The 17,962-nt window shown below is 50.0% G+C and overlaps 2 long non-coding RNA genes across 2 annotated transcripts; both read left to right on the top strand.

Moving 5' to 3' along the window:
• The first annotated feature begins 2,137 nt into the window (after positions 1-2,137).
• Positions 2,138-7,123, top strand: LOC121042719 (uncharacterized). Its single transcript, XR_005796400.1, has 3 exons — positions 2,138-2,292; positions 2,982-3,305; positions 5,421-7,123. It is a non-coding gene; the product is annotated as an uncharacterized LOC121042719 (long non-coding RNA).
• A 6,677-nt stretch (positions 7,124-13,800) lies between these two features.
• On the top strand, positions 13,801-15,764 carry LOC121042716 (uncharacterized). Its single transcript, XR_005796399.1, has 2 exons — positions 13,801-14,568; positions 15,653-15,764. It is a non-coding gene; the product is annotated as an uncharacterized LOC121042716 (long non-coding RNA).
• The last annotated feature ends 2,198 nt before the right edge of the window (positions 15,765-17,962 follow it).

Below are 17,962 nucleotides of genomic sequence, written 5' to 3'. Positions count from 1 at the left end.
ACTGGGCTCTTCTCTGATAGATCTCTATCAAGAAATTGTGACTCAAGTCTGCTCGTGGTGAGGCATGCCTGCGATCTGCTCTACCGGCTGTGTGTCGTTGAGCAGATCACTCACCCTCTCTGAGACTCGTGTTCAAAATGTATAAAAGAGAGAGCATAAGACCTCCTCGTCAAAGTGGGTGTAGGAACTCAATGAAGTGATGTAGGCGGAGTCTGTGGTACAGCGTGGGCACACAGCAGCACAGGCTAAACACCAGATTCCGTTCATCTCTCCCCTGAACGAGGGTCTTAACAGCATCCGATCCCCTCCCCCACCACCCACTAAAGATTATGGCCTCCCAAGCACATGAGTCATTTGCAAATTCAAACTATTAATATACAATTGCTTTAGGGCACTTTACACAAGAAACCAAATTTGTGTTACAACTATCGACTCCAGAATTCTGTCAAGACCAGAATCATCAGGCTCGATGTTCCATCCATGGTTCTTCCCACCCTTCCTGCCGGCCTGCCGCACAGCTGTGTTTGCCACGTCTTTTGTTGAATAAAGGGATGGTGTGTTAGGTCAGGCTGTGTCTGCTCCCAGGAACAGAGAGCCTGGCTGCCGTAGCAAATGGTCGTGTGGTTCCTGGATGCTGGGAAGCCCAGAAGTCTGAGGTCACTGGCCTTGCTTTCACTGCTGCACAATGCCATCAGGGACCCAGGCTCACCCCCATCCCTATCAAGTTGCCTTTTCATCCTCAGGCTCGTTTCCTCTTGGTTTCAAAAGGGCTGCTGCGGCCCCAGACATCACGTTAACTTCAAGACAGCAAGAAGGAAGACAAGAGGAGGCTGTGGCCACGTCTGGGCCTTTCATCAGGAAAGCTAAACATTTTGGGGCGCTTGGGTGGCTCAGTGGGTTAAGCATCCGACTTCAGCTCAGGTCATGATCTCATGGTTCATCAGTTGGAGACCCACGTCAGGCTCTGTGCTGACAGCTCGGAGCCTGGAGCCTGCTTCGGATTCTGTGTCTCCCTCTCTCTCTGCCCCTCCCCCACTCATGCTCTGTCTCTCTCTCTCTCTCTCTCTCTCTCTCTCTCTCTCTCTCAAAAATAAATAAACATCAAAAAAAATGTTTTAAAAAAGAAAGCTAAACATTTTGCAAGAGCCAGGTGACTTCTGTTTTCATGCAGTGGGCCTCCGGCTGCAAGAAGGATGTGTATTGGGGTCGAATGGCAATTCTTTGCCAACAAGGCAGAGGGCAGGGATGGATGTTGCGTGCATTGCTACTGGGTCTGTCATAACAACTCGGGATGACCTGGGGGTAGCCACTCAGGAGAGAGGCTGGAAATAGCCTGGTGTGGAGCCTCGGTGGGATATTAGGGACTAAGGCCTAGTCCCTTTCTGGAGGCCCCTGTGACCTTTGTGGAGACCCGAAGGCAAGAAAGTGGGAAACAGTCCACAGACACACAGAATAACTCTTACCTTCAAAAGCCAGGACAACTTTGCAGAACGGGGGGTCTGATACCTGCTGGGGGCACACTTCCTTGATCATCCTGGCCTATTCAGATTTGTTTTCAGACAGTATTTGTTGTGGCAATAAATGAACACACCCACATTTGCCCATCTCGGTGGAAGTCATTGTGGGCAATCTTGGGAAAAAGTGCTTTTCAGTTTTACAGCTGTCTTTGCCCAAGACACCTATGAGGTACTCACTAAATTCGGGTTAGGAGTCCCATGTGGAAACCAGTTTGATTCTTTAAAGGCAGCCCTCGGTTTTCACCTAAAAATGACTTCTTTATTCAAATTTGATCATTCACCTCGCTTCCCGGACTCAGCTCTGAGTGACTCAGCTTTCTCTGGTGTCAACCCTTAGAGTTTGAAGGTTTTCGTTTTTTTTTTTTTTTTTTTTTTTTTTTTTAGTGGGAATATATTCAAAACAACTTGCCACAAGGTTGGAAAGCAGTTCAAGCATCACGGACGCTGAAATCTGCATCTCGCTTCTCAAGGTGACTCCTCTTGGGGATGTGGGGGACCGGGAGGTTGTGAAGGATCAGTTGCATAATCATGATGTGTCTTCTCCTGCCGCGGACGAGGCGGTGGCGCCCGCCTGAGGCCGGTCACGCCGGGGAGGCCCACCCTCCCCGGGGGGAGAGGCGTGCAGAGAAGCGCAGAATTTCCACGGGAGACTGGAAAGAAGCGGGCCTGCCCGGAAAGTCACAGGGGTGGAATACGACGGGCTCCACCAGTGCACGAGCTGGGCTCCCAGCCCATCTGGCCTCAGGAGCTGCCAGCGCGTGGGGCCCATGACCAGGTGAGGTCACCCGCGATGGCGTCCCCGAGAGGCCACGCCTGCCACTCAGGTGCCGTTTGGGTGAAGGGGGGCACGAGTTTGCTCTGTTATTCCACAGCCTCATTCTAAGACCCTCGGAGCCCCTGGCCCTCGGGTTGGGACCCTGCCGGTGATGATGGTGAGGAGGCCCCGGGTGTTTGGTGGGGGGGGGGCAGACGCCCAGCCGGGACAGGCAGGTCCAGCTGCCCAAGGCGGGTGAGCAGTGTCAGCCTGTCCCTTATTATGCCTTTTCCCTCCTTATGGTCAAATCCAGGTACCGAGCGAGCACGCGCCCTGCATGGGTGACGTTGGAAAGCACAGCTGGTCCAGGCTGGGAGAGTTAAATTAGAACAATTTTAATTAGGGCCTCATAACTGCCAGCGCTTTTCATTCAGTTATTCATTAACGCTCGTCCCACAAACATTTGTTAAGTACCCACTGTGTGCCAGCTACTGGCACCATGATGCTTAACCATTTGGGAGCCAAAGTGATTACGAGAGAAATCTCCCGGTTTTTTGGCTGAGCCAGGGAGGCAGTGGCTGGAATCCTCTGCAGGAGAACTATCACGTTATTGTCTTTCACAAAGGCAGATGGTACATGCAGATTTGTGGGCGCGATAGTTTAGCATAAGCAGCACTTTCATGAAAGTAATTGCAAGGTCTTTATTACAGCAGCCTCCGCACCCCCCGCCCCAAGGTCAGCATTTCACCAGCCTGAGTGCCGTTTGCTTGGTGTCCGACACAGCCATCTGTCAGATGTTCCGGGGAACCTGGCCGCAAGGGAAGCGCTTATCTGGGAACCAGGAACAGTGAAGCTGGTCCGTTCCCCGGGAAGAGAGAGACCGAAGGAAAAATTAACCCAGGAACTGAGTCACGCATCCATGTCTATCCGTGTGCGGGGAGTCGGAGTCAATCCCTCCGTCTTGGCCAGACCGCAGACAGGGTCGTCTCGGCGCGAGCAGAGGATCTGGAAGTTACTACGCTCTCGGGAACCACGTAGGTGGTCATGCCTGTGCTTCGTCCCGTGACCTCCCCACGCCCCTGTCACCACTTCCAGAGGGACTTCTGATCACTGTCCCCACCGTGGCCTCGCATAAAACCCCCGACTGCTAAACTCCAGCATACGGTCGGCACGTCTCGGGTGCCCTGCGTTGGCTAAGCCTGGCTCACCTCTCCAGAGGCAGCTCCCATCCTGTCCTGGGGTCACCACCCCCCTCCAGGCACATACAGTCATACAAATACACACAACACACATGCACACGTATACACGCAAACACATGCATGTACATGTGCGTGCACACACCACACACATGCACACACACACACACACACACACACACATGCACACACACCACTAAAACGCCAACCCTCCTCCCCAGGCCAGGGTCCCTTCCTCCCCGACTTCGTCGCCTGGTTCTCTCCTGCTTCGCTTTATTGATTCTACCGGCGTGCTTTCTCCCAGGCACCCTGCGGCTCCTTCCAGGAGGAATACAGCATCTATCTTTCTTTCTTCCTTTTTTTTAAATTTTTTTAACGTTACTTATTTTTGAGAGACAGAGAGAAAGATAGAGCGTGAGCGGGGGAGGAGCAGAGAGAGAGGGAGACACAGAATCCGAAGCAGGCTCCGGGCTCTGAGCTGCCGGCACAGAGCCTGATGCGGGCTCAAACCCACGAACTGTGAGATCATGACCTGAGCCTGAGCCGAAGTTGGATGCTTAATCGACCGAGCCCCCCAGGCACCCCCAGCATCTGTCTTTATGCCCCAATTTCCCAGCTCACAGTGAGAGACACATAACCTGTCTTTCTTCCCGCGTTGGGCTCGGAGACAAGGAAATCAGACTACCCTGCAAGTATAAATGCCCTCTGGCTCAGAACTAACTCCTCCGGTGGTCAAATTTGGGCCAAGGCCTGGGCAAACCGTAAATGTTGCAAACACAGTGCTACCAGCACTCTTCATGCATTGATGTATTTAATCCATATAACAACCCACTCGTGGCTGTTATTGTCACCACTACACAGACGAACTGAGAGGCACAGAGAGGTTCAAGAACTTTCCCAAGGCCACAGAGCTGGTAAGTGGATTTGAACCCAGGCAGCTCTAGAGCTGGTCTCTTAGCCAGAGCCTAGGAGGTCTTGCCTCACCAAGGGTCCCTATCCCCAGGGCCCCATCACCCACACATGCTCATGACACTACCCATGCCTCAGAAACAGCATCCCAAGGTTAAAGGCATCCAATAAGAACCATTTTATCATGCCGAGGGATTCTGTGGGTCGAGACTTGCGTGGGGTAAAATGGGGATGGATGGCAGGCTCAGCGGGGAAGACGTGCGTCATCCGGGGCTGGGGTCATCTGGAGGCTTCCGGACTCTCAGTTCCCGGCCTGGGATGACGGGAAGGCTGGGTTCGGCTGCGATGTTAGTGGTGTGGGCTTCTCACAGCACGGTGACTGGCACCTGAGCAGGAGCGAGCACGCCAAGGGGGAATATTCCAAGAGAACCAGGCAGAAGCTTCGGGACCTGTTCTGACCTAACCTCAGAAGTCACGCGGCGTCGCTTACTGCCATGTGCTGTTAGTTACAAGGCAGCCAGAGGCTGGAAGAAAGAGACTCCATTTCTCAGCAAGGGCGTGACAAGGTCACGTTGCAGGAGTGCCTGAGGGAGGGGCGAGAATACTGTGGAAAACACAGCTTGCCTAGCCCGGGCCTGCCTACTGCAGAAACTTCTTTGCCCCAATTTGAGTGACCTCATCCTGAAGGTATTCACTTCTCACTTTGGTTATCTTGTTGTTCCTGTGAGTGAGGAACCACCTTTGATGGGTAATGTGAGCATTTTGCAGGTGGACTGGGTGACCCAAAATGGCGACCCAACTAGAGAAGTCTCAACCGGTCCTGACAGCGGCCTCTGTCTCGTGTTGCGCCAGAGTCTTACCTGGTAGTGGGGCCATAGAAGACAACGATGGCACTACTTTTCATCACTACTGTACTATGCCTGACCTAAATCTCTTCTCCAGTTGTATTGTTTGGGGACTTGTTGAGACCATGGGTTCAAGGCCCGTCCACAGAGTCTGGTTGAATTGTCTGGGGCCGGGAAGCATTGATTTTTTTTTTTCTAGGGTCCACAGGTAATGCTGTTGGACACCTGAGCTGGAGAACACCTGTCTTAGATGAAGACCTTTGTGACTCTTGGCTTAGACCACCTTCTATCTCCAGAGACCAAGGTAGGTGTGTGGTGCCTTCACCGGCTCCCAGACACAACATACTCTTTTTAAAGAGTTTGTGCACTCGGGCTGTCACTTGCCCATTGGCCCAGGCTAAGTAGCTATCTGTGCTGAAAAACTATGGGCCAGATACAACGTGCTAGCTGCCGTGTTCCCTGGTGATGGCCGGCAGGTGCAAATCTGAAATGCAGACTCATTGCGTGGCTATAATTCTTCCTAATAACTCAGAAGAAGGGTCCAAGAGCATTTCCCCAAAGTACTACTTGCCTGTAAATGACACTCCAGAGGGAGAAGAAGGAAGCTCCCCCTGATTTTCTTTCCCTGGCCTTGGGCAGTGTGGGCATTTGTCTTCACAAACGATGCTCAAAATATGTTTGGCAGCAATCTGGTTTTTGGGGTTGTTTTTGGTTTTTTGGGTTTTTTTTTTTTAATGGGAGTGCACAAAAGCTTGTGCCAGTACCTTTAAATATTTTAGACGCTCCTAAAATGTCATCTGGCTGAACCAATCTTTTTTTTCCAATTTGGTGTGAGATGCACGAATGCTAATTTAAGCAATCGACTCATAACTGAGCAATGAAACCATGACAGAAGAAGCTCTCTGTGCAGGCGGGGATGGGGCCATAACTCCTTCTGTGTAGGAACATGCCATAGTATTGCAAAAGTGTTGGCTTGTCTCCCGGAGTGATAAGAACACCGTTAATGTTCCTTAGAGCCGCTTCCTATAGGCGGTTCAACCTATGCTTCAGGAGGGCAACATCAAAACCAATGACGTATCTGTTGAAGTGCTAGGGAGGCCACCTTCACTTTGACCAAGAACCTCTGGATCCTGTTTGCTGCTGTCACTGGCCGTGTGGCCTTGGGCAAGTTATTTTAACCTCTCATGTGCAAAATAAGGTTAACAGTGATGCTCCCTGGGGTTGTTGTGAGGGTTATGAGTTAATGTGGGTGAAATAGTTCAAGGGTTCCTTGGCGAAGAGTAAGTGCTCATGAGGATGACCTGTCATCCCACCATTTTGAAACACTCACCGCCACTAGATGGGTTTTTCCGGGGAGTGAGGTTGCATCCTGTTCCCAATTCAGTAATAACTGGGAGCATTGCTGCAAAGCTTTGAAGCCTTCCCCACCCCACCTCAAACACACGCATGTACACACACACACACACACACACACACACACACGCCTCTCTGGATGGCCTCCTCACTCCCACAGGATCCTACACAGAGTAGATGCTCAAACCTTGCACCTTGGCTTGAGATAATGTGGCTCTGATCACCTGGGGTAGAAAGGGGCACAGCTGGCTTTGCTGAGGACACTCAGGAAACATGCAGAGCTTCTGGGTCATTGGAATCTTCTAGAAGCTCACTTAGTCCCACATGAGTCCCAGATGAGTCTCCTCCTCATCTTCTGCCGGGAAATGAAGCTCTTCTCTTCCAGGGAAGGCTGTCAGTGCCAAGCTCACCTTTGCTCCATTTGCAACCGCCCTGGGCAACTGGAGGCTGCACTGCCCTCTAGAGGCTTGGGGCATTTTGTCCCCAAAGTTTTTATGGTAGAGATCCTTTTGTTTCTCTAACTTTATACTATAAAATATTTTCTTTTTATGATAAGATTTGTATATATTTTATGTTATATTCACTGATTTCAACCTTTTATTTTTAAATAATAGCAAACTTACAGAAAAGTTGCAAGAATAGCATGAACATTTGTCATATACCCTTCACCCAGACGTACCCATTGTGAACGTTTTGCTGTATTTTGCCACATCATCCCTCTTTCCCTAGATAAGCATCCATATTACTTTCCCCGGTCATTGCAGACATCACGGCTCTTCATCCCTAAATTTTCCCACGTAGATCTCCTAAGATCAAGAACCTTCTTTCCCATACCCACAGTGCAGTATCTGAGCCAGGACATTCATCACTGATAGAGTCCTATCATCTAATTACCAAGGGCTCCAGTGATGTCCATATAGAATGGTCTTCCAGTCTAGGATCCAAATCAGAAGCACATATTATATTTGGTTTACAATTCTCTTCGGTCTCCTTTAATCTGACGTCTCTTGTTAGCTTTTTTTTTTTTGCTTGTGTGTGTGTGTTACATGACAGTAACACTTTTGAAGGGCACATGTAAGTAGCTATCAAAGAGGAACAATAGAATAGTGGTAAAAACTCTCGTATACTCTTCACCCAGATTTTCTGAAATTTGGGTGGGTTTTTTTTGGTTATTTTTTTTTTTTAATGTTTATTCATTTTTGAAAGACAGAGAGAGACAGAGCACAAGCAGGGGAGGGGCAGAGAGAGAGGAAGACACAGAATCCGAAGCAGGCTCCGGGCTCTGAGCTGTCAGCACAGAACCCAACGCGGGGCTCGAACTCATGAACCGGGAGATCACGAGCTGAGCTGAAGTTGGATGCTCAACTGACTGAGCCACCCAGCGCCCCTCTTTTTTTTTTTTTTTTTTTAATTCAAGTTAGTTAGCATTTACTGTAGTTCAGTGAAATTTGGGTTTATCCGAGGTTTCCCCATCACTAGATTCGGATTATGCATTTTTGGTCAGAAAATATAGTGAAGTGTCTCTGTCATTGCCTCCCCTATGGAGACACTTGATGTCAATTTTGTCCATTTACTGATAATATTGACTGAAGTTCGAATCACATGTTTTCATGTACTTGTTGGCCTTTGTGTATCATCTTTGGGAAAATGCCTATACAAGTCCTTCGCCCATTTTTAAACTGGGTTGTTTGTCTTGTTGTTGGGCTGTAAGAGTTATTTATGTATTCTAGATATTAGACTCTTCTCAGGTGTATGGTTTACAATATTTCCTGCTATTCTGTGTGTTTTTTCACTTTCTTGATGATTTCCTTTTTTTTTTTTTTTTTTTTTGTAGTTATTCATTTTTTGAGAGAGACAGAGAGAGAACAGGGGAGGGGCAGCATGAGAGACAATCCCAAGCAGGCTCTCTGCTGTCAGCATGGAGCCCGACTCAGGGCTTAAACTCACGAACCATGAGCTTGTGACTTGAACCAAAACCAAGAGTCAGACGCTCAACTGACTGAGCCACCCAGGCGCCCCATTTTAAGTTAGTTTTTGTATAGACGTAAGGTAAGAGTCAAAAGTCATTCATTCTTCGGCACGTGTCTATCCAGTTGTCCCAGCTCCATTTGTTAAAAAGACATCCTTTCTCCCAATGCTCTTGGAGCTCTTGTCAAAAATCAGTTGACCATAGACACGTGGGTTTATTTCTGGACTCTCAATTCTACTCTGTCAATATATTTATCCTGTACAAGTACCACACTGTCTCAATTACTACTGTTTTGCTGGATGTTTTGAAAGAGGGAAGTGTGACACCTGGGTGGCTTAGTCGGTTAAGCGTCTGACTTCAGCCCGGGTCATGATCTCGCGGTCTGTGAGTTCGAGCCCCGTGTCAGCCTGCTTCTGATTCTGTGTCTCCCTCTCTTTCTGCCCCTCCCCTACTTATGCTCTGTCTCTCTCTGTCTCAGAAATAAATAAACATTAAAAAAAAATTTGGAAGAGGGAGGTGTGAGCCTTCCTACTTTGCCCTTTTTTTTCAAGATTGGGCTATTCGGAATTAGCCCTTAAGTTTTGATGCAAAATAAATGCTGGGACTTTCTTTCAATAGCAAGTCTATGTATAATTATTCAGTTATCTTATTTTTTAACTGTTTAATTTGTATTTGTGTCTATGATTGTGCTCATCAGTTTATACATATAAAAATCTTCAAGATAAATACACAGATAGATAGATGGATGGATAGATGGATGGATGGATGGATAGATAGATAAAAAGGGAAAGAATGAATTTGCAATGTGCTTCTGGACTGTGAGACAGAGATATGCACACATGGAGGAGAATTTGCAAGACTGGAGGATACTTTGACCCAAAGCACTTGCCTGGTTGAGCCAGTAATAAGTAACAGAGGTCTAGGGAAGCCCTCACGGCTTTGACGCCAGTCATGTATATTAACTGGAGTCTACAAATCTCAGAATTCCAAAAAGCAATCAACCCTGAAATTTGCTCTCCAGGGACCTTCACCCTCCCTACCCCCTTCTGCCCAGACATCCCCCTTCCCTGCCGTATTTTTCCAGGTGGGTGGACCCTGGAGCTGTGAGCTTCTGGAAGAGGAGCCCCTTCAAGGGAATAATGACTGCAGCCCCCGGTTTGCCTGTAACTTCTCCCACCCTCGGTTCTCACAGCCCACGTTCAAAACCGCAGGGGGTCGGGTGTGTGGCTAGCTGGGCTTCCAAGGTTGGGTGGAACCCTGCCGAATAAAAAGGAGCTGGGCTTGACATCTCCCTACATTTGGTGACTTGCTAGAAAGACTGAAAAGACTCCATAGTGAGTGGTGCTCAGCTAAGATTTGCTGCAGAAAAGGACGCAGAGAGAGAAGGTGGATACACATTAAGGGAGCCCAGAGAAGTCCAGCTCCCCCCTGTGCCTCCTCACCCGAGCCCAGTCGGGACGGGCTTTTCTCTGCCAGAGAACTACAGGGTCATGTGTGAAGTCTTGCGTCCGGGGAAACCCATGCAGGTCTCAGGCTCCAAGGTGTTTATGGGGTGTTTGTCAGATAGACTTATCCTGCTATCAATCAGCCACGGCAACTGAAACCAGGACTCCAAGCAGGAAGCCAGGCGTATCTCATCGATCTTAATGTTCTCGCAAAGCCACCCCAACAAGCCGGTCCGTGGCTCCCGGTGTACACAACAAGATCATCCATCACTGACATAAAAACTTTCTGAGACCCCCATTCCCAAGGGCTGGCCAAGCAGGGTCAGTCGTGGCTCCAGGTTTCCTTGGAAACATTCAAGGATTACGTAAGTAACGGCGCCGGCTCCTTCCTCACGTTTTCACCTTTTCTAAATGGTCCTCAGCCTACAGTTACAGATGCGTCTACACAGCTCAGCCTCAGGAAACCCTTTACTGGCCGCCGGACGTCATCGCCATGGCCCTGGTCAACGTGAAATAGGAGAAGAAGGCAGCAAAACACACACGCGGCCTGGTTTCCAACCTCTACCTTGTGCATGTCCTTGGCAAAATCACGTCACGTCTCCAGGCCAGCTAAGGTCTCACGCATCCCACCCGAGGGCAAGTTTGTGAGATGGCTGTGGTAGGTGACGGTGCCACGTAAGTGCTTCCTCTTACTGACGGTCGCACTTGTTTGACAGCTGTCTTTCCTGCTTCGGCTCCACATATCTGAGAGGAGCCGCAAATCCATAATCTCCACTTACAGACTGATTCAAGAAACCACCACCAACCCCCTGGAGGCCATTGGCTGATCCGTTTCAGAGGATTTATCCTGCTAAACTTATCCCGCTTGGCACTTTCTACTTACACAAAAAAATCTCTATTCCTTTTCAGAACAGATCTGTAAGTCCAGTGTGTCCCATTTTTTTTTTTTTTTTGTTAATATAATATGGAAAACAATTCATTTGCTGGCAGGGGGACATTTATTCAGCAAATATTTACTGAGAATCTCCAGTAATAATAATTACCATTCAGCAAATGTTTATTGGAAGCATACTCTGTGTTAGGCATTGTGTCCGAGTAGGGATACGGAAGAGATGACAATTAACAGGCGCTAGGGCCCTGCTCATGGAAATTTCCATCTGTTTGCAAAGTAGGGTGGCCAAGGGTTCTGGTGTGCCCAGGACCCGAGCCACTGCCTCTGCCCCCAGAGAACCACCTCTGGACTGCCACTGCCCTCCAGGGCCACCAGAGCCTGGGACCCCAAGGCCTGCTGCTGCTGGAGTCAAGGTCAGAGCCTCAATGTGCTCAAAGCTGGGTGATAGTCTAGAGTGACCCCTCAAATCTCTCCACCGAGGCCACGGTCACCTTGGGTGCTGCCCAGACTCCCTCCAAACCCTGGAAAGACTTCACTGGACCCTGTCCACCACCCAGATGTGGACACCTGCTCTCACGGGAGAGGGGGGCAGGGGAGAGGGTGTCTTGCTGTGCAGACTCAGGGAGGTTTCCTTTGTAGCTTCAACAGCAGAGAAGTCAAACGCCAGGCTTTTGCGTGAGGCTCTCTCTGCCCCGGCTGTGTTCCTTCCCTGCAGCTGACCACCCAGCCAGGCCCCCCGGTGGCCCCCAGAGGCCCTCAGGCCTCCCAGGGAGAGCCACCCGAAAGCCACGCCTGACCACCCACCCACTTCGGCCCTCACCCTCCTCACACGACCCAGCCTTGGGCACCGTATTTTCCGATACTTTGCAAAATTCCTATAAATGGGCTTGTATGTTGTATAATCAAAAAAAGAAAAACACGGTTTTGTCTTAAACAAGCAAACAAGAGAGTCTCATTTTGCCAAAACATACGCCAGTGTCCTATTTCTGTCCCTCGTGCAGCCGTGGGCATCAAGTAGAAATAACGTGTCCAACCAATTCATTGTCTTGAATTATTTACCTCTTTTAAGATGAGCTGTTTGAGAAGGAAGACCTAGACCTCCTTCATTTATTTTTATTGACCGAGTTTTGCCATTTGGGTTGTGTCCTTGCTGACTCCTCCTGACTTGGGCCGTCGTGCTGAGCCCCGCAATCTGCTCACTGCACGCCTGCACAGCTGTGCTAACCCGGGTGTCCTGCTTACGGCGGCTTTTCCTCTTTAATCCCCGAGTTCAGGATGGAAGCCACTGGCTGTTCTGATTTCATTAGGCCAGCAGACTGTTTTTGGCAAATCACCTGGACAGCGACTTGAAGGTGCTGGGTAAAATGAACGTTGCTCAACATGTTTGAAATGACCCACAAGGAAGAAATCGTGACACGGCGCTGATTTGCCAGGTTTGTAAATGGGGATCGAAAGGCAGCAATGGCAAAAGCTGTGATGTTGACAACGTGTCCCTAAAACTTTCCTCTGTCATTCACTCCCTCGTGTGAGGTGTAGTGTGTGCCCCACCGTCCAGCACCCGTTGGAGACGCAGAGAACATGAAACGCTGTCTTTGTATTCGTGAGAGGTTTCGGCTGGAACCCGACAGAAGGTCCATATCGTCCAAAAAGGACATAGGGTGTAGCTGGGCCTCAGAAACTCTCGCCAGGGATTATCTTGGTGTCTGTTCACTTTCTCCTACCCCCAGTCAGGCTCTTCCACCAGCCAGGACCCTGGGTGTTCACCACCCACAGACAACTGCAATCCACTGCTCCCACCCAAGCTCAGAAATCCAAGGAAGGGCTCTGATTGGCCCAGCTAGGGTGAGGCGTCCAACTCTGACCAATCAGTGGTGGCCATGTGGGTGGAGTCTACAAGATCAACGGAGCTGAGAGCACTGGAGTGAGCCCCCATGCAACATGGCTGATCCTTATAACAAGAGGAGAAGAGATCCAGTGAGGCAGGTGCAGATGAGAAGCAGAGACGGGAGCCTGTGTTTGCAAGCCAAGGAATGCCAAAGATTGTCAGCGACATCAGAGGCCGGGAGAAAGGCAGCGAACAGATCCTTCCCTAGACCCTTTGGAAAAAGCCCAGCCCTTTTGACCCCCCAACCCTAGCATCCAGAACGGTGAATGAATAAACTTTTTGTTGTTTTACGCCACCCAGTCTGTGGTAATTTATTACAGCAGGCCTAGGACATTAATACAATAGACTGCAAAACATTCCAAAAGCTTAAGTATTTCAATGTTTCAAAATAAAGGATGAGAATAATAATGGAGAGTGTGTAGTTTGGGGAGAGGGAAGTCTTTCCTATCCTACCACTGAAGACTGAAATTATGAAAGAAAAGACTGGCTGACCCACTACATGAAAATCATGGTTCACAAAACATGACAAAGTTGAAGGAAAAACATTTGCAGTTTGTGACAAAGAACTAATATGTGCAATGCAGAACGGGCTCCTATAAATTGGAAAAAAGTATCAGTGACCCCACATTTTGTTTATGTATAATAAACAAATTCAATGACTAGACAAGATACAGGAGAAATCCAAACGGCAACGAAATGTGTGCAGAGTTTTTCTGCTTCACAGATAAATAAATGGAAATTAGGATAAAGACATGTAATTTCTAGGGCGCCTGGGTGGCTCAGTTGGACAAGCATCCTACTTTGGCTCAGGTCATGATCTCTTGGTTCGTGGGATTGAGCCCCACATCGGGCTCTGGGCTGAGAGTGGACCCCGCTTGGGATTCTCCCTGTCTCCTCTCTCTGCCCCTCTCCTGGTCATGCTTTCTCTCTCTCTCTCTCTCTCTCTCTCTCTCAAATAAATAAACTTTAAAAAAAAGTGTATACTTTCTCTCAAATCATACTGGCAAAAGCAGACCAGACTGACGGCACTTGGCACTGACATTAGCAGTCCCCAAACGTCCCAGCCAGAGGGACTTAGGCGTGCTGGCCATACCGTAAAGGGTTAGCTCAGCTGACATGGGTTGCTCAAACCCCAAGCGTGGCCCTTGATTGGCTCCTGGGACGTGACCTCTGAGCCCCTGGAGAATCCTTCCCGACAACAGCAACTTTGCGTGTCTGAGCGTTTGGGCCGTGCCACATGGTTTATGCTGGCCACAGGATTTATGGCGAGCACCTGCTTCCTGTACATCTGAGGCTCTATCACATGCTGTATCAGGCTGCAGAGTTTGGGCATTTTGCCTAAAGCCAAAACGGCCTGGAAGCCTTCGGGAGCCACTTAGAAGTCATTTTCTTCTTGTTGCGGGCTGAACTGTGTCCCTTCGAAATTCATACTCTGCAGCTGTGACCCACAAGGTGACTGTGTTTGGAGATGGGGCCTGTAAGGAGACAACTGAGATTAAATGAGGCCCGACGGTAGACCCCTGACCCAGCATGACTGGGGTTCTTGTAGAAAGACAAAGAGACCCCAGGGATGCCCGTGCCCAGAGCCAAGGCCATGTGAGGACACAGTGAGAAGGAGCCATCCACAAGGCAAGGGCCTCTGGAGAAACCAGCCTCCCCAACACCTTGATCTTGGACTTCCAACCTCCAGAACTGTGAGAGAATTAACTTCTGTTGTTGAAGCCCCCAGTCTGCGGTATACTGTTATAGCCGCCCTAATGTACCTCTGGATCTGATAAAAAAAAAAAAAAGGACTGTTCTCAGGTATTTACTTGGCCCCAGAGCCCCACTCTTCTTCTTCTTCTTTTTTTTAATGTTCATTTATTTTGAGAGAGAGAGTGTGTGTGGGAGCAGGGGAGGGGCTGAGAGAGAGGGAGGCACAGAGGATGCAGAGTGGGCTCCGGAATGACAGCAGGGAGCCCGATGGGGGCTCCAGCTCACGAACCTCGAGATTCTGGCCTGAGCCGAAGTCGGACACTTAAGCGATTGAACCCCCAGGCGCCCCCACTCTTCCCTCTGATTCTGCTCCCTGGGGCTCCCGAAGAGCTGGCTTTGCAGAGGTGCTGGCAATAGTGAGTGACATCACAGCCACCACCCTCCCAGCTTCCTGTATCACAGGAAGGCCGTTTCTCTGGGAGCAGGATTGTGGAAGAGGCCTTCCTGCCCAGGCTCCTGCTCTCCCGGAGGGTAGACAGGGCTGGGGGTGAGGGGACGGTCACAGCCCGGATTAGGATGTTACCACCAGATGTGAGCGCACAGGGACAGCCTGCTTCCCCGTGACCCCAGCCCGGCCTGGGCTCCTCTGACCTGCCCAGAGGAGCCTGTCCACCACCCCCCCACCCCCCTGCCGATGGTGTCCACCGCCATCCCCCCTTCTGGGGACCCTGAGCCCCAGACCCTCCCCAGCCTCTGGGGCCTGGGGTCCTGCTACCGCTGGGGTGGAGCAGAGCACTGGGAGGTGCGGTGGGGTCCTGGGGAACAAGTCCCTGCTCCGGGTGGGTGGGGCAGAGGGATGTGCGAACTTGGGTCCAGCGTCTCTGCACTTCCCTTCCTCCGGTGCAGGCTCAGGGCTCACGCAGGAGGCTCTGTGGTTTCCCCTCCCCTGATCCAGCCTTCACCTCCACCCGCCCTCGGTTCCAGGGCGTACCGCGTGCGGTGGTGAGGCTGTTCCAGGTGGAGCAGGGGGGCGGCCCTCACAAGACACGGCGCGCCCCCCCGGGATGTTCCCAGGGGCAAGACGGGAGGCACAGAAAGTGCTCCAACGGGTTAGCTCGGATTTCATGATTGGTCGTGTTATTATCTACTTATGTGCGTTAACGATGGCTACCATCACCTTTTTATTCCACAGGTACTTGGTGCCCGGCCCGGCCCGGGCACTGTGCAAGATCAACTACCGAGTTTTGCTGATGAGGCCAAAACAAGTCATGGATTCGATTAAAAGCAAAAACAAAAACACTGCATTGGGTGCCTGGGTGGCTCAGTCAGTTAAGCATCTGACTTGATTTCGGCTCAGGTCATGATCTCACGGTTCGTGAATTCAAGCCCCATGTGGGGCTCCGTGTTGACAGGGCAGAGCCTGCTTGGGATTTTCTCTCTCTCTGTCTCTGCCCATCCCCTGCTCGCTCTCTCGCTCTCTCTCAAACTAAGACAACAACTGTATTACACATAAAGCACAGGACCTTACACAATTAAGATGACCGAGAAAAGACTCTTGGGAACTAGGTGGTGCAGGAACACGGCAGGGAGGGACCTCTTTGAATCTCTCACTCAGGGAGGCCTCTTTCTGAGCCCAGACTGTAAAGGAAATGCTTGCCAAGGTCCCTTCTGACTTCCACAGGCTCAGCTTGTGCTTTCGGAGCAAAAGTCCCGCTGCCCCGGGGACAGTGTGATGCAATCCTCTCCTTGCTTTCTGTTTATAATTTCTGTGAAACAGAGACGTAATTACGTCTTGCACTTTGGTTTAATTACTTGTCTGATGCCCTCAAAGGGAGTTCAACCCTGCTGTCCCCCGGGGCGGGGGGGGGAGGGGGCAGGGGCACCTGCAGTCCCTCTCTTGGGGGGGGTGGGTGCGGCCCGGAGGCTCTGAAGCTGCGTTTGTATTGCAGGCTTTTTCTTAGAGGCAGTGTTGATTCTGGGGATACAGAGTAGGGCTGGGGGATCCTGGGTTTCTAGTCTTTAAAAATTGTAATACACTATCCGGCACCTGGGTGGCTCAGTTGGTTAAACATCTGACTCTTGATTTTAGCTCAGGTCATGATCTCATGGTTTTGTGGGTTCGAGCCCCACTTTGGCCACCAATAGCGTGGGGCCTACTTGGGATTCTCTCTGCCCCTCTCCACTCAAAGACTTGCTCTCTCTCTCTCTCTCTCTCTCTCAAAATAAATACACTTTAAAGAAAAACACCTGTAACACACCAGTTTATTGACACGCATGCTCATGATTATCTTTTCTTTCTAGAAGCCAAGGCTGAGGCATCCTCTAAGGGCCAAAGGCGAGGGTCCCTTCCTCCCAATTTACATGGTTCCCCTGATGCTGAAAATTCCCCTTGTCTCAAGGGCCCTCTCATGGGGAATCTGACTTCACACCTCCAGGGCCCTCTTTAAAAAAAAAAAAAAGTATCATATTCTTAACTTTTTAACAACTTTTATGTATTTAAGTAATCTCCACACCCAACGTGAGGCTTGAACTCACAACTCCAAGATCAAGAGTCACACGCTATTCCACCTGAGCCAGCCAGGCATCCCTCCAGGGCCCTCTTGAGGCGGTTTCTCTGGCAGGTTGCTAGCCAGCATCTCCCAGCACCTTCCAGAAGCTTGACCATCTGCTTATATTTAAGGATTCTTCAACACATTCGAGACAAAACTATGGGAAAGAAATTGACATTTGTTCAGTACTACGTGCCAAGCACTGAATCAGGCATCTACATGCACCGATTCACTGGGGCAAGTTACTTGACCTTCCTGTGCCTCTGCTTCCTTGTCTGTACGGACACCCCCAATGGTACTGGGACGTCACCAGAGGAACACTGTGGACGAGGATACACGATGAGCCGAACAAGGTCTGGGGTGGGAAGCACTCGATAAATGTGAGTAGCTGTTTCCTCCTCCTCCTCCTTATCATCAAGGGAATTATTTAGCCCATTTTCCAGACCAGAAAACAGAGGCTCAAGGGGAGTGAAGTGACCCTCACAAGGACCTCCTGGGGAGAAGTGGGTCAGCCTGGATCCAAACCCAGCCCAGGCTCCTCCTTAGCATTACATCATCTCTCCTGTTGGGATGCACAAAACATTCGTGAAAACCAGAACACCCTTATTAGCTCCCTGGTGCCTTTTTATCCCCTACTTTCAAGTTCCAGTAGCTTTCAAATGGTTTCGATTGCAACCCTCGGTAAGAAATGTGATGTAAATCACGACCCAGAACAGATATATATAAAAGGGAAACCCAAGTTTCTTGAAACATACTTTCTCTTACTATGTTCTAATTGTGCTGTGTGCCCTGGTATTTTTCCATGTGGTTCTATTTTATGTTTAAGAACTGGCTTCAACCTGGGGCACTTGGGTGGCTCATTAGGTTAGGCATCTGACTGTTGGTTTCAGCTCTGGTCATGATCTCACCGTTTGAGAGTTCGAGCTCTGCATCGGGTTCTGCACTGACGGTCT

Source organism: Herpailurus yagouaroundi, unplaced genomic scaffold (genome assembly GCF_014898765.1).
Source record: "Herpailurus yagouaroundi ecotype Mexico unplaced genomic scaffold, PumYag 29, whole genome shotgun sequence".
NCBI classification, from domain to species: Eukaryota; Metazoa; Chordata; class Mammalia; order Carnivora; family Felidae; genus Herpailurus; species Herpailurus yagouaroundi.
The sequence above is the reverse complement of the archived record's forward strand: the minus strand, read 5'-3'. Positions and strand labels throughout refer to the sequence as shown.